Source organism: Adiantum capillus-veneris, chromosome 21 (assembly GCF_014529385.1).
Source record: "Adiantum capillus-veneris isolate H3 chromosome 21, ASM1452938v2, whole genome shotgun sequence".
NCBI lineage: Eukaryota > Viridiplantae > Streptophyta > Polypodiopsida > Polypodiales > Pteridaceae > Adiantum > Adiantum capillus-veneris.
The window spans coordinates 142,425,574-142,440,710 of record NC_140951.1 but is presented as its reverse complement, the minus strand read 5'-3'; positions in this window follow the sequence as shown (position 1 = coordinate 142,440,710).

The following is a 15,137-nucleotide window of genomic DNA, read 5'->3' as shown; positions in this document are numbered from 1 at the left end:
AAGGAGATGTGTTAATGGAGCTGTTTGATGAGCTTGGAGTGTTTGCCAATGTAGCATTGACATTGTATCGACATACAGCAGTGGTCAACTTGCCTGACAACCTTACAGATTCCATCACTTTAGGTTCATTCCTTGATGCCATTTCTCAACTCTCTTCTAATACGTATCCCATACTCAACCAAAACGCCCTAACAACACCATGCTACTTCATTTTCCTCAAGTGTGTCTGTCAAAGTTATCTTATGTTATGCAATAACATTTTTCATTTTTTTATAAGTATTTGCAAAAGCGTGCTGGCAATGCTGCATTATTTTGTTTTATTTTAACGTTTGGTGTTGCATTAAATGTCAAATGTGTTTTGCATCGTTTCCATGTTTCAAGAATTTGATTAATCAATGTCAATGGTGTTCTCTTAAAGTGTTGGTTATAGTTCCTTTCTAGTGAATTGGTGTGACTAGAAACCATGTTATGTATTTGAAAATATTTGATTCAAATTTTTTGAGAGTCCTTTTTTGATATTCTTATGCAGCACTATGTTCACCTATGAAACACTACAACCTCTATGTAGAAGTGGAACTATTGGATTGGCAATAAAAGTTGAAGAGCTTTGATTCATTGAAGTTTAAGAGCGTGTTGAATAAAGCACAGTGCACCAGGGATTTATACCAAACAGCAAGAAAAGATAGCCCACCTGTATTTATGAAGGCTTACACACACCCATTTGTAGTGAAGCTAATGACCCAAATGTTGGAGACACTTCTAGTGGATGACATAGAGAGAAATGCTACATTGAATCCCCTAGACACATGCATTGTGGTTATTTCATTCACTAGAGAGGAGAGATTCTCTATTATCATGGACCAACTACTAGTATATCTATTGCATTTGAGATAATTTTCCCTTGGGCTTGCAACGAAATTGTATGAATGGTTTTGAAAGACTACTCAAAGAAGGGAGATGTGTTAATGGAGCTGTTTCATAAGCTTGGAGTGTTTGCAAATGCATCATGGACATTGTATCAAAATATAGCAACGGTCAACTTTCCACACAACCGTATAGATGTCATCACTTAAGGTTCATTCCTTCTTGCCATCCCCACATCTCTCTTCTAGTACAACCATGGGGCAAAACTCCATATCCCATACTTAACCAAAACACCCTAACAACACCCATTTATAGTGAAGGTAATTACCCAAATGTTAGAGACTCTTATAGTGGATGACACAAAGGGAAACATTTATTGAATCCCATAAACACATGCATTTTGGTTTACTCATTCACTGGAAAACAAAAAATGTCGATGCCCATGGACCATCTATTGGTATATCTATTGCATTTGAGAAAGTTTTCCTTGGGCTTGCAACGGAATTGTATGAAATGGTTTTTAAGGACTACTCAAGGAATGGAGATGTGTTAACAGAGTTGTTTCATGAGCTTGGATTGTTTGCCAATGCAACATGGACATTGTATCGACATATGGCAGTGGTCAACTTACCAGAAAATCATTTAGATGCCTTCCCTGCATCTCTCTTCTAGTACAACCATGAGCCATAACTTTATATCCCCTACTCAACCAAAAAGCCCCTACAACACCATGCTACTATATTTTGCTCAAGTATCTCTCTCTCTCTCTCTCTCTCTCTCTCTCTCTCTCTCTCTCTCTCTCTCTCTCTCTTTGTAGTGTACACATATTTGTATCATTTAAGTGGAAAATGCCATAATTTGTGAATCAATTTTCTTCATCAATATAGGATGGCCTCTGTGTGTGAAGAAAATATTGAGTACCCCCATTGAATTCTACTCAATTATTGTGAAGTATGAATCTTAAAACGGTCCATGTTGACGAGGCTTGTTTTGGGATGCCTTCTGTAGGATATGTGGGTACTTTATGATGGAAAAATAATATTGATTACCCAAACCAATTGTTTCAGCTCTAGCAACCTTGATCACCTTGTTGTATTGCTAAAAAAAAAAACAATTTTGCAACCTTTATTTCTTAATGTAGACTATGTAGAGAGAAAAGAAAATGCCTTCATTGATATTTACAATTAGAAAGTCAAATATTAACCATAAAAAATCAATGTTGCTTTAATATATAACATGCTAACTATATTTTTTTAGTCATAGGTTTGGCATGCATCCCCTTTGGATCAATGGGAATTGAGTAATTTACTAGATAAAAGCATGAAAAAATAATCTCAATGACATCTTGGTGTAATACATTCAATATTGGTATCATCAGTGAAAAAATTGACCTTCATTCAAACTTTCTCAAAAATAAATAGCATCCTCAAACGCCAGCCTTCGAAGGCTTGGAGCTTTCAAATTTTCATACATAGCATAAAAACTATAAGTTATTTAACTTATTTTGAATTGCTTTGTGTTTGTTTATTTTTGAAAAAAAAGTGTCGTACGTGATCTCTCTCACATTCTCTTGATGGGTTGCACAATGTAGAGTTGAAACTAATTGTTGACAAAAAAGTGTCGTACGTGATCTCTCTCACATTCTCTTGATGGGTTGCACAATGTAGAGTTGAAACTAATTGTGAGGGTGAGAGGTAGAACTTGTTTCTTCATTGAATCTTTGAGTTTTTATCCTCGCCTTGATTCAAGATAGCAGGCTGCTTTCAAATTGTAGTAGCTACGCATTGCTTTCGAATTGCGAGCCTCTAGATCTTGGAACCCTCATTGTGGATGAAGTATCCATTTAATACTTGTCCAGAAACCCCCTCAAGCCAGTCCATGGTGTTGTAAACTGTTTTGGAGGAGTTTTGATGCTTATGTTGTATGTATACTACCCCTTTCCATTGAACCGAATTTAACCTCTCTTTTGAGGAAAATTGTAGAAGGGCTCTAGATAAAGGAGAGTCTTTTGGACACCAAGTTGAGGTGGACAATATTATGGAGCTTTTTGGAGAGGGGTCCATCAATAACACCAGTCTTGCAGCCAAACACTCTAGGAAATTCAAAATGAAGTGGCTCTTTTGTCTTGGATTATCTTTTTGGCACTTGTGTCAACCACCTGACAGAGAATGTATTGACAAGCCAATCATGCTAGTACTATAAGTGTGGACTGTACGGTTTCATGCATGTGTGTCATCATGCATTTCACCTTCATTGTACCCTATAGAGGATGTTTGCCATGATTGCAGTAGTAAAATGAATGTGTGTGTGTGTGTGTGTGTGTGTGTGTGTGTGTGTGTGTGTGTGTGTGTGTGAGAGAGAGAGAGAGAGAGAGAGAACTAGGATCATACCAATGGGAACATGAATGCAAGTCTTCCCCTAGCACAAAGAGCACTAGGATCATACCAATGGGAACATGAATCCAAGTCTTCCCCTAGCACAAAGAGCCCAGTGTTTGGATTTTGCTACTCATTTATGTATCATGGATCGCTATTTTATAAAGCATTTAGAGAGAGAGAGCGAGAGAGAGAGTTATGAACACCAACGTCATGTAGAGGATGGGAGCTTCATGTGATAGTATACGTAAAGTGACCCTTAAGCATCCAAGGGTCATAATTTAAAATGATCAAAGGAGAATCTAAAAGGTACGGAGTTTTTAACCCCTATATCTTGAATGCATTTGTATAAACATAATGAGCTTTTTGTATAGAGAGAGTAACTCCAAAATGTAAAGTAATTTGACTATGATAGTTTTATTGCAATATCTGGTGTTGCATTTGATGTCACATGTGTTTTGCATCATTTTCATGTTTGAAGCATTTGATTATAGTTAATGCCAATGGTGTTCTCTTGAAGCGTTGGTTAGAGTTCTCTTCTAGTAAATTAGTGTGCCTAGAAACCATGCTATGTATTTGATAATATCTAATTGAAATTTTTTTAGTATTCTTTTTGATATTTTTATGCAGTACTATGTTCACCTAACAAAGACTATAACCTCTATGTAGATGTGGAACTATTGGCACAGCAATACAAGTTGGAGAGTCATGATGAAGGCTTGCACACACCCTTTTTTAGTGAAGCTAATTACCCAAATGTTAGAGACTCTTATAGTGGATGACATAGAGAGAAACACAACATTGAATCCCTTAAACACATGCATTGTGGTTTTGTCATTCACTAGAGAAGAGAGCATCTCTATGCTCAGGGACGATGTGCACTTTCATGATGATCAAAAGTTATTGCGGTGTCTATAGCATTTCATGATGATCTATCTTCTATGATAGATGAGTATGCTACCGACCCTTATTTTAAAGATGTAATGTCAGACCTTGCTTTGGGAAGAAAGAGGAACCATTCACCTTGCAGGATGGTTATCTTCTCCATGGAAATAAGCTATGTGTTACCCACTCCCTTCGTTAGAAAGTCATGTATGAATCCCCATGCTCCCTATGCGAGGTATAGAGGCATTCAACCTACTCTTCGAGGAGTAGAGACGTACTTCTATTGGCCTACCATGAAAGTGGACATACAAGAGTATGTTTCAAAATGTGTGGTATGCCAAAAGACTAAGTATGATAGAGGGAAGAAACCTGGATTATTCCATCCATTGTGAATCACTAATTCACCATGGGAGAGTATATCCATGGATTTTATCTTTTGATTACCCAAGTCTATCCATGGGAATACAAGAATATGGACAATAGTCAAAAGTTTTAGCAAGCAAGCACACTTTATTCCTGTAAGAAAGACTATTAAGGCACACCAAATGGCAACCCTCTTCATATCTCATATTTTCAAACACCATGGATTACCAACATCTGTCGTGTCAGATAGAGATCCTACAATGACCAGTAATTTTTGGAAAGGTCTTTGAAAATCTAGGTACAAGATTGAATTTCTCTATAGCCTATCACCCATAGACGGATGGCCAAAGTGAGATAGTCAATCTTATGATACTCAATCTACTAAAGACTTATATTACAGAAGTAGATCAATGCTCACAATGGGAGAAGTACTTACCCCTTATAGAGTATGCATAAAATAATATTATCCATACTACTACAGGAAAAGCACCTTTTGAGATCATAGAGGGAAGACCTAAAAGTCCCTTGCTACTTAAAGTACATCGAAAGATCTTCATTGCTGCTGATGAGTATAGCCGTGTCCTACAAGAATCTTTTCAAAAGGTTACGGAGGCTATATCCATCTCTTAACAAAGGCAAAAAGATGTTGCTAACTTGCACAAAAAGGCCTTAACGTTCAAAGGAAATGATTGGATCTTACTCAAGTTTCCCAAGGCTTGATTGAGGCAAATGACAGGCAAATGACAGGCAAAAATCCTATGGGCCATCAAAAGTATTATGCTAAACTAGCAAAAAGGTATTATGGTCCTTTTCAAATCTTGAAGCCAATCAATGACATGGCTTATCAACTCAAGTTGCCCAACCATTGGCTCATACCCTACAAAGGAGAGCCACCAAGAGAACCAATTATTGAAGACCCTCCAAAAATTGAAGACCAAGAAGAGGTGCTACAACCCGAAGCTATCCTTTGGCATAAAGACGAGGTACTACCACATGGTAAGATTATCCGATGGTATCTTATTATCCTTTTGAGGATGCTAGATGAATGCAAGGAATACAACTTAAGAATAGTATAAACCTTGTCAATGGTTACAATGCTACACTAGAGTAAGCAAATGTAAATTCTTTCTCGATGAACAATGTTTTTGTCTTATAAGACTAATCGTCTTTTGTGCACAAGTTTAAATAGTATGCATCATTAAAATCATGTTTGTGATGATGACGTCACTCAAACACCAAGTAGAATTTGTCACTCAACTTTGGGAGTATGATATGGACTAAAGAGCAGACATATTTGGGGCAGCTACGTCTCCCAAGCACCAAATGGACTAGTCATCCATTCTGGAATGATGTCATACGGTGAAAAGGGATCCTCTACCCGCTAAGAAACATAGACTAATGACTAAGACTTTATCTCTTCTACCTCATAGTCGAGGACAATTATGATTTCAAGAGAGAGGTAATGTCATAAAATCTAATATCTAACCAATCCAAATGATTGGTTATTAAATTGATCTTAATGTGGGATAATAAACGAGAACAAGGGTTAGAATATAGACATGTGCTTATGGATATGTCTCAACACGGGGCCAAGGTTAAGGGGTCCAAATGAGAGATGGTATGTTAAAGAGCAATGCTACCTAATGGAGCTTAAAGACCTTAGGGTTAGCTTCATTAAAGACCTCCAAAAGTTAGTGTTAAAAAATCCTTTGGCCTTAGGCAATCTAGGGCTGACCTTGAGGTGGGAATCCTACCCAAGTATAAGGTGCCTGTCGTGCTTGCTAACTAAGGTGCTTAAGGTGTTTGTGGGAACCTTGCCCAAGCTTGAGGTGCTTCTCATGCTTAATTGACTAAGATTCTTGAAGTGTTCAATTCAAACATGATCTCTCAAGAGACATAAATAATTTTCATGCTTAAATGACTAAGGTGCTTGAAGTATTCAATTCAAACATAATATCTTAAGAAGCATAAAAAACACATGTTAAGATCCTTCTCATTTGGCCCTCATGATGTGCTTGAATCCTATTGGATAGGCTTTAAAGGGGTCCAATGAGAATTTAGATGCATAAAACTAAATAATTAAGTTCTTTCTCTCAAAGGAAAAAAAGAGGACACATGTTCAAATGATATAATTAAATATTACAAAAGAGAGAGAGAGAGAGAGAGAGAGAGAGACAGAGAGAAAGGGGGGGGGGGGGGGGGGGGGGTGGACCAAGCATGAGAGGGGGTATACTCTCCCACATCCACACCCAAATACTCTCATTGTGTGAAGTGCAAAGTGCAAGAGCTCCATCTCCTTCTCCAAGCTTGTTGAGAAGTTGAGAGCCCACACCAACACTCTTGGCTATGGAATGCAAATCCAACCAAGAGCCATGCTTCAATGCTTAAGCTTTCCATCTTCTTCATCTTCATTACTATGCTATTGTGCTATGCTAAGCAAGAAGAGTGATAATAAGTGAGAAACTATTTCTTTCTAGTATACATGATTCTTCTTCCTCTTCCCTACCCTCATTCCCCACTAGCTCTCTCCACCTTCAAAGGTGTTTGAGGCCTTCGGACTGAAGCTTGGAATAGTTAATGCTTTTTGCAAAGTTTATGTTATGCTCATGATGCATGAATCTTTCCATCTTCATTGCATCACCTAAGTCACAAGGAACACAAAGATTGTATTGTACCAAGTCTCTCTTGATGGGAGAATCTATAATACAAACGCCTTTTGGAGGGGGGATCGGCTCAAAGTAAATCCGGTCCTCAACTATTGTCATATTCTCTAATACTCTCTCTTGCAAAAGTATTGTTCATGCCAAGTTAATTAAGATTTTGCTACCATCAACTAAGTTCACCCTCTATGTTTTCGAAGTAATCTCACAAAAATGCTTATGCTAATTCTCTTAATTTGGCTATTCTCAAAGTTCATAGGCCAATTACATTACATTGGTATCAGAGCATTTGGTTTCTCTTTTATTGCTTAAGAAGAGAGGTCCTTAAGTAGACTACTAGTGGTAGATTTTGTTAATTATATTAGGATAAGTGGGACTAGGATCTATTATTGGTTTTGTTGAGTCCACTATGTGGGATATCGTGCACACCTCGGGAGCTTTGGTTTTAATAATGGGGTATTTTTAGACTTGCCTATGGCTTTACCATTATTGAGCCCTAAGAATTTCAAAAGCAGCTAGCCCTCTTGACAATTTTGCAATATTAGACCCACTCCACTACTCTCTATAATTAACCAATTCGAGCCGTGGGTGTAGATACTTGAGTGTTGATTTTCAAAGACTAAGAGAAATAGCAACTAAGGTTTTGAATTGCCGAAGAATACACTAAGTAAACAAATAAGTATAATTAGCATGGCTGACAATAACCAAGAGAGTAGAATGAACATTGATAATTTTGATTTTGCACATGAAGGTGCTAATGATGATGCCCCCATGTTTGTCAATTATCTTGTTACGAGGTTGCAGCAAGCTATGGGCAACCCTGCTTTGCAAGCTAAAGTTACTCAACAACTTTGTGCTTATGGGATTTCCCTTCCTCTCCAAGAGGAGAGAGAGCTTAAGAGGCCTCTTGATGAGACCCCCAAAAGAAGAATCTCTCCCATACAAGAGGAGGAACCCAAAGAACAAAAAAGTAATGAATCCCTAAGTTCCTTTGAAGATGTAACTCCACGAAGACGACGGTCTAGCTGATCACCAACTCCTTCCAAGAGGAAATGGTCAACACACAGTCCTCCTCCTTATCACTCCAAAAGGGAAGAGAGGAAACAAAGGAAGAAAAGGTCAAGAAAGAGGTCACCCTCTTCTCCTTCTTCTTCACCTTCCTCCTCTTCCAACAAAAGCTACGGCTATTCTCCTAGAGAATACAAGAGGGGAGGACATCACAAATCATACCTTGCATGGCAAAGGTCACAAAAGCTCAAGAAGTTCAAAGAGGGCAAAAAGAGTATCTCTTTTCTCACCTATGATGGCACCTTTGGTGCCACTGACAAAGTATTGCAATGCCTTCATCCAGCAATTTGATGCGGCCTTTGGAAACGAGGGCTTCATGGAGTCTTTCAAGCTACGCCATGTAGCTATGCACTTCTAGAAATCGGCTCTGTTGGGCTAAAGGTCCGTGTGCCCGGCTGCCCGTTGTTCAGCCGCCCATGTACAGCCATTCATTTACTCATTCATAATAACTATACTCAAAACTACACATTGTAGTGTGAGTACCGCCCCGCCACACACTGTGTCTATCTCCTTCTTCGTGCTGGCTCTCTGTGTGTGTGCTCTCCGATCCCAACAAGTGGTATCAAAGCTTGGTAGTGAGAGCATTGAGAGCTTCATCATCATTGTTGAGTGTGTTGAAAATTGCTGCTGTTTCATTGCCGTTTTTCGGTTTCGCGCACGCGCGCATTTCTAAAGAGCAGAAGGTTTTTCTGAGCTTGGCATTGGAAGGTTCAGCACTCCGCGAGTATTTTCATCAGGTGTCCTAGGGTTTAACCCCCCTTTCGGAGCCATTCGTGCCATTAGAAATCTCATCCGAGCTACAGACTAGGAGCTGCGTTTTTCAGCTCTCTTTGGTAGTTTTCTGCTGCCAGAGCTTCCATAGCCATTACAGGTGCCATTGTTGTAGTGTCTTCCACTTACGTGAGCCCACAGCTCATTTGAGAGTGTGTAGCCTCTTCTTGGAGTGGCCTCATACACACAGATAGAGTGGGAGTTTGGCGACATTGTCTTCTTCGACTACAGGTACAGGTACAGGTACGGGTACAGGCTACAGGTTACAGGGAGCTTTGGATACAGGTTTCTTCTGTGGTTACAAAAACATGTATTTTGAATGTGGGACAGCCATGCATATGGTTGTGGTTTGAGTGGGAGCTTCTACTCTTCTGGGTAGTCTGTTTATGCGTGTTCTTGAGCTACAGGTTTACATCATCTATGTATGTTGATGGATGTGGATATGGCAGTTTGACAGACACTCTTTATGCATGATATTGTGGAGATTTGGTTCACTTATACATAGAGCGGGTTTGCTCTTGCTTGCAGTGTTGCGGTTTGAGTACGGATAGGTACTTGGTTGACAGTAGAGATTGGACTTCGTTGAGCTTGTGCATTGGTTATATGCTCACTTGGATCCATTTATGCTCACGGATTTGTGTAAGCTTGGTCAGCTTATGTCTCTATTGTGGTTATTCAGACATGGAGTATGTTTATGCCTCTATGACAGCTCATTGTTGATGCATTTTGTGGCACGGTTTGCCTAGGCCGGTTGAGTTACAGGTGTCACGGGTTTATGCATTTGTTTGTGGATTTCTACGTACGTTTTTTGACCATATTATGGGCTGATTTATACTCTATGCGTTTGCTCTTTGATTGAGCAGCAGGTGTTGTCAGATTTGCAACACTACTTTGTTGTGGCAGTTTGTTGGTTGGTTACAGGTTTCTCATTGTTGCATTCTTGTTGTAATGGGCACTAAAGAGGACACAGTTTTCAATATTGAGAAGTTGGATGGTGCTAACTTCTCATATTGGAAAAATCAGATTTGGGATGTCTTGGTGCAGAAGAAACAGATTCGACCTCTAAAGTTGCAGGGAGTTAAGCCAGAGAACATGGAGAGGGATGATTGGGAGGAGTTGGATGAGATGTGCAGGTCTACCATTAGGCTTTCCCTTTCAAAGTCTGTTTATTACAATGTGAAAGATGCACAGGGTGGAGCTTATGAGCTATGGCAGCGGATTTGCGATATGTATGATAAGCATTCGGCTACTTCTATGGTGTATTGGATTAAAAAGCTTATTGATTTGCGAATGGAGGAAGGTGCTTCCATGAATGCGTATTTGAATGAGTTCAATACAATTTTCAGCCAACTTGCTACGCAGAAAATTACGTTTGAGGACAATGTAAAAGCTATGTTTTTACTTGTCACGTTGCCTGAGTCATGGGACACATTTAGGACAGCCATAAGTAACTCGGTTCCTGCGGATGAGTTGACAAGTACTAATGTGGAGTCTAGTCTTCTCACGGAAGAGATTAATCGAAAGAATAATGCAGGTAGTAAGTCTTCTAGTGCAATGGTTGTCAGAGGCAGGACTATGGACAAGTATAAGTCCAACAGGGGTAAATCTAGAAGCAAGTCCCGTGCAGGCACAAGTAAAAAGGATGTGGAATGTTTTCATTGTGGTAGAAAAGGCCATTTCAAAAAGGATTGCTACAAGTGGAAAAGGGAAAATGGAGATGGTAAGAAGAAAGACCATGATGCTAAGGACAAGCCTAAGTCCAATGTCAAGATTGAGGAGTTAAATGCAACACAGGGAGAGTGTAGCTCTCAAGATGACCATGTATGTGCTCCGACTAGTGCTACTAGTGAAGAGCTTGGTGATGTGTTGCTTGCATCCTATTTTGATGACGCTTTTCTTCTCACTCATGAGAGTAGTATGCCTATGGATTGGGTCATTGACAGTGGTGCTTCTTTTCACATTACACCTCATAGGTCGTGGTTTCATGACTATGATGCTTCGAGCACAGGTACTGTCAGGATTGCCGATGGGCGTTCTATGCAGATTCATGGCATTGGAAATATTCATTTGGCTATGCCAAACTCTACTATGTTTGTCTTGCAGCGTGTGCGTCATGTGCCGGCTCTTGCAAAAAGCTTGATTAGCATGGGTCAGTTGGATTCACTTGGTTTCAATGTATCTTTTGGTGATGGAGGTTGGAAGCTCACTAAGGGCAGCCTTGTTTTGGTTAAAGGTGCTAAGAGGAATACGTTGTATTCCCTTTGTGTAGCTAGTGTGGCTGATCACATTGTGGGGGTCACTGAGCAACCTCCTGCTTCTTTATGGCATCAGCGTTTGGGGCATATGTCACTGAAAGGTTTGAAGTTGTTGGCACGTGCGGATTACATTCCCGTTTCAGATTTTGGTGGTTTTGAGTTTTGTGAGCATTGCCTTTATGGTCGACATGCTCGGTCTTCTCATAAGAAAAGTGTTCCACACAGATCTTTGGAAAAGCTAGCTTTGGTGCATAGTGATGTATGTGGGCCGATGCCCAATGCTTCTCTTGGAGGTGCTATGTACTTTGTTACGTTCATTGATGATGCTAGCAGGAAGGTATGGGCATACCCCATTCGTAAGAAGGATATGGTGTTTGATATATTTAAGCAATGGTTGGCTCTTGTTGAGAACCAATCAGGTTGTAAGTTGAAGTGCTTACGTACGGACAATGGGGGTGAATTTATGTCTCATGCTTTAACAACATTATGTGTTGAGAAGGGTATACGGCGCGAGCTTAGTGCTCCCTATACACCTCCTCAAAATGGTGTGGCAGAGCGCATGAACAGGACTATACAGGAAAAAGTCCGTAGTATGCTTTCTATGGCTGGTTTGTCAAATGGATTTTGGGCTGAAGCTGTTGCCACTTCTGTGCATTTGATAAATCGTTCACCTAGTGTTCCTTTGGGCTTCAAAGTGCCTGAAGAGGTATGGACAGGTTTGCCACCTTCGTATGGTCACCTTCGTGTTTTTGGCTGTGAAGCTTATGTACATGTACCTAAGGCAAAACGCAGCAAATTGGATCCAAAGAGCAAGAGATGTATCTTCTTGGGTTATGGTAGCTCTGGTGAGATGGGTTATCGATTGTGGGATCCTATTGACAGGAAGATTGTGCGCAGCCATGCTGTTGTTTTTCATGAGGACTCTATGTATAGAGCATCACCGCGAACGGTTGAGGTTCGGCGTGTGATATTTGAGGAGGATGGTCATCGGTATGATTGTCCCATGGCTGCTCGTGGGCAGCCCATTGACCCTCAAGTGGGAGATCAGCCCTTGTTGGGAGATCATGTAGATGTGGGACAGCCAGATGCACCTCCTGCACAGTCTTTGAGGCGTTCAGAGCGGCGTGCAAGATAGCCTCAGCGTTTTGTGCCTTCTATGGATTATGTATTGTTGACTGATTGCATGGAGCCTTCATGTTATGATGAGGCCATGTCTAGTGTTAACAAGCTCAAGTGGGAGCAGGCTATGCAGTCAGAGATGGATTCATTGATCCAAAATGAAACGTGGGAGCTTACTCCTTTGCCAAAGGGTAAGAAGGCACTACCATGCAAGTGGGTTTACAAGATAAAATTGTGTTCAATGGATGCAAAGCCTAGGTACAAAGAAAGGCTTGTGGCTAAAGGATTCAAGCAACAGAAGGGCATTGATTTTGACGAGATCTTCTCCCCAGTGGTGAAGATGTCTACTTTGCGTATGTTGTTTGCCTTGGTAGCTACAGAAGACATGGAGTTGAAGCAAATGGATGTAAAGACAGCTTTCTTACATCCGGACTTGCACGAGGATTTGTACATGGAGCAACCAAGTGGGTTTGTTATTCATGGTTCAAAGAAGATGGTATGCCGGCTTCTTAAGACCTTGTATGGGCTGAAGCAATCATCTCGTGAATGGTATCGTAAGTTTGATGCATTCATGAGTTCATTGGGCTATGTACGCAGTTATGAGGACCCATGCCTCTATACTCGCAAGGCTGCAGATGGTAGTCTTATTGTTTTGGTTTTGTATGTGGATGACATGTTGATCGCAGGGAAGTGTATTTCTGATGTGGATGCCTTGAAACATAGGCTACATGAGACCTTTTCCATGAAGGATCTTGGGGATGCCAGTCATATTTTGGGTATGCGGATCACTCGTGATCGTTCTCGCAAGATGCTCTTTCTTAGTCAGAAAGACTACATTGACAGGGTGCTTGAGCGTTTTCATATGGAAGGGGGGAAGGCCATTAGTACCCCGTTGCCTCCATATGTAAAACTCAGCCATGATGAATGCCCTCAGACAAATTTGGAGACTACAGAGATGTCTCAGATTCCCTATGCGTCAGCTGTTGGTTCCTTGATGTATGCCATGGTGGCTACGCGTCGAGATCTTGCTCATGTAGTTGGTGTGGTTAGCAGGTACATGTCTAACCCGGGCAAGCGTCATTGGGATGCAGTGAGAGGTATTCTCAGATACTTGAGAGGGACTTCAGAGTTGTCCCTATGTTATGGTGAGAAGGATATGTATGTTTGCGGATATACAGATTCAGACTATGCAGGGTCAGTGGACTCGAGGAAGTCTACTAGCGGCTATGTGTTCACAGTTGCAGGTGGACCGGTTTCGTGGGCATCACATTTATAGCCATGCGTTGCTTTGAGCACTACAGAGGCTGAATATATGGCTACCACTGAGGCTGCCAAGGAGGCCGTATGGCTCTCACGACTAGTGGGAGATCTTGGTATGGCTGGTGATGCTCCGATTCTACATTGTGATAGCCAGAGTGCCATAGCGTTGGCACGGAATCCTGTCTTCCATGCGAAGACAAAGCACATTGAGGTGAGGTATCACTTCATACGAGAGGTGCTAGAGGACAAGCGCATAGAGCTTGTCAAGGTACACACTGACGATAACCCTGCTGATCTACTCACGAAGTCGTTACCCTCACAGCGGTTTGCACACTGTAGATCGCTGATGGGTATGGCTTGACTTCTTTTGCTGTACTTTGGCCACTTTAAAGGCACACTGCCTTTAAGTGGGAGATTGTTGGGTTAAAGGCCCGTGTGCCCGACTGCCCGTTGTTCAGCCGCCCATGTACAGCCATTCATTTACTCATTCATAATAACTATACTCAAAGCTACACATTGTAGTGTGAGTACCGCCCCGCCACACACTGTGTCTATCTCCTTCTTCGTGCTGGCTCTCTGTGTGTGTGCTCTCCGATCCCAACAGGCTCGTCAATTGTGGTAATGGTGAAGCCCCAAAGACATGGAAAACTCTATGAGTTTCCATCATGAAGCAATTCCTTGCAAGCGATGCAAAGGACAAAGTACTTAATGGTGAAATTTGAAGCTTCTCTCCCATGAATCTATTCACAAATATGTGGACAAGTTTTGGGATTTACATCTCAAGGCTACCGTCTTCCAAAAGATAGACTTCATCGAGCAAAAGCAACAATTTTGTGTGGGAAATGGCCGAGTATGTCAACTCCCAACGGCCTGGTTCTATCACCGAAGTAATCCACCACACCACGGTTGCTTCCCACATTTCCAACAAGGGGCTAGACGGAATTTTTTTTAATTCAACATTTGGTGTTGCATGTTATGTCACATGTGTTTTGCATCGTTTTCATGTTTGAATCATTTTCATTATAGTCAATGTCAATGGTGTTCTCTTGAAGTGTTGGTTACAATTCTCTTCTAGTGAATTGGTGTGTCTAAGAACCATGCTATGTATTTGAGAATATCTAATTCAATTTTTTTGAGTATTCTTTTTTGATATTTCAATGCAGCACTACATTCACCTATGATACACTACAACCTCTATGAAAATGTGAAACTATTGGCATGGCAATACAAGTTGAATATCTTTGATCCATTGCAGTTTTGTTCATGTTGAATCAAGCACAGTGCACCAAACATTTGTATCAAACAGCAAGAAAAGATAGCCCACTAGTATTTATGAAGGCTTACACACACCCATTTGTAGTGAAGCTAATGACCCAAATGCTGGAGACTCTTATGGTGGATGACACAGAGAGAAATGCTACATTAAATTCCCTAAACACATGCATTGTAGTTTTGTCATTCACCAAAGAATAGAGCATCTCTATTCTCATGGACCATCTATTAATGACCCAAGTGAC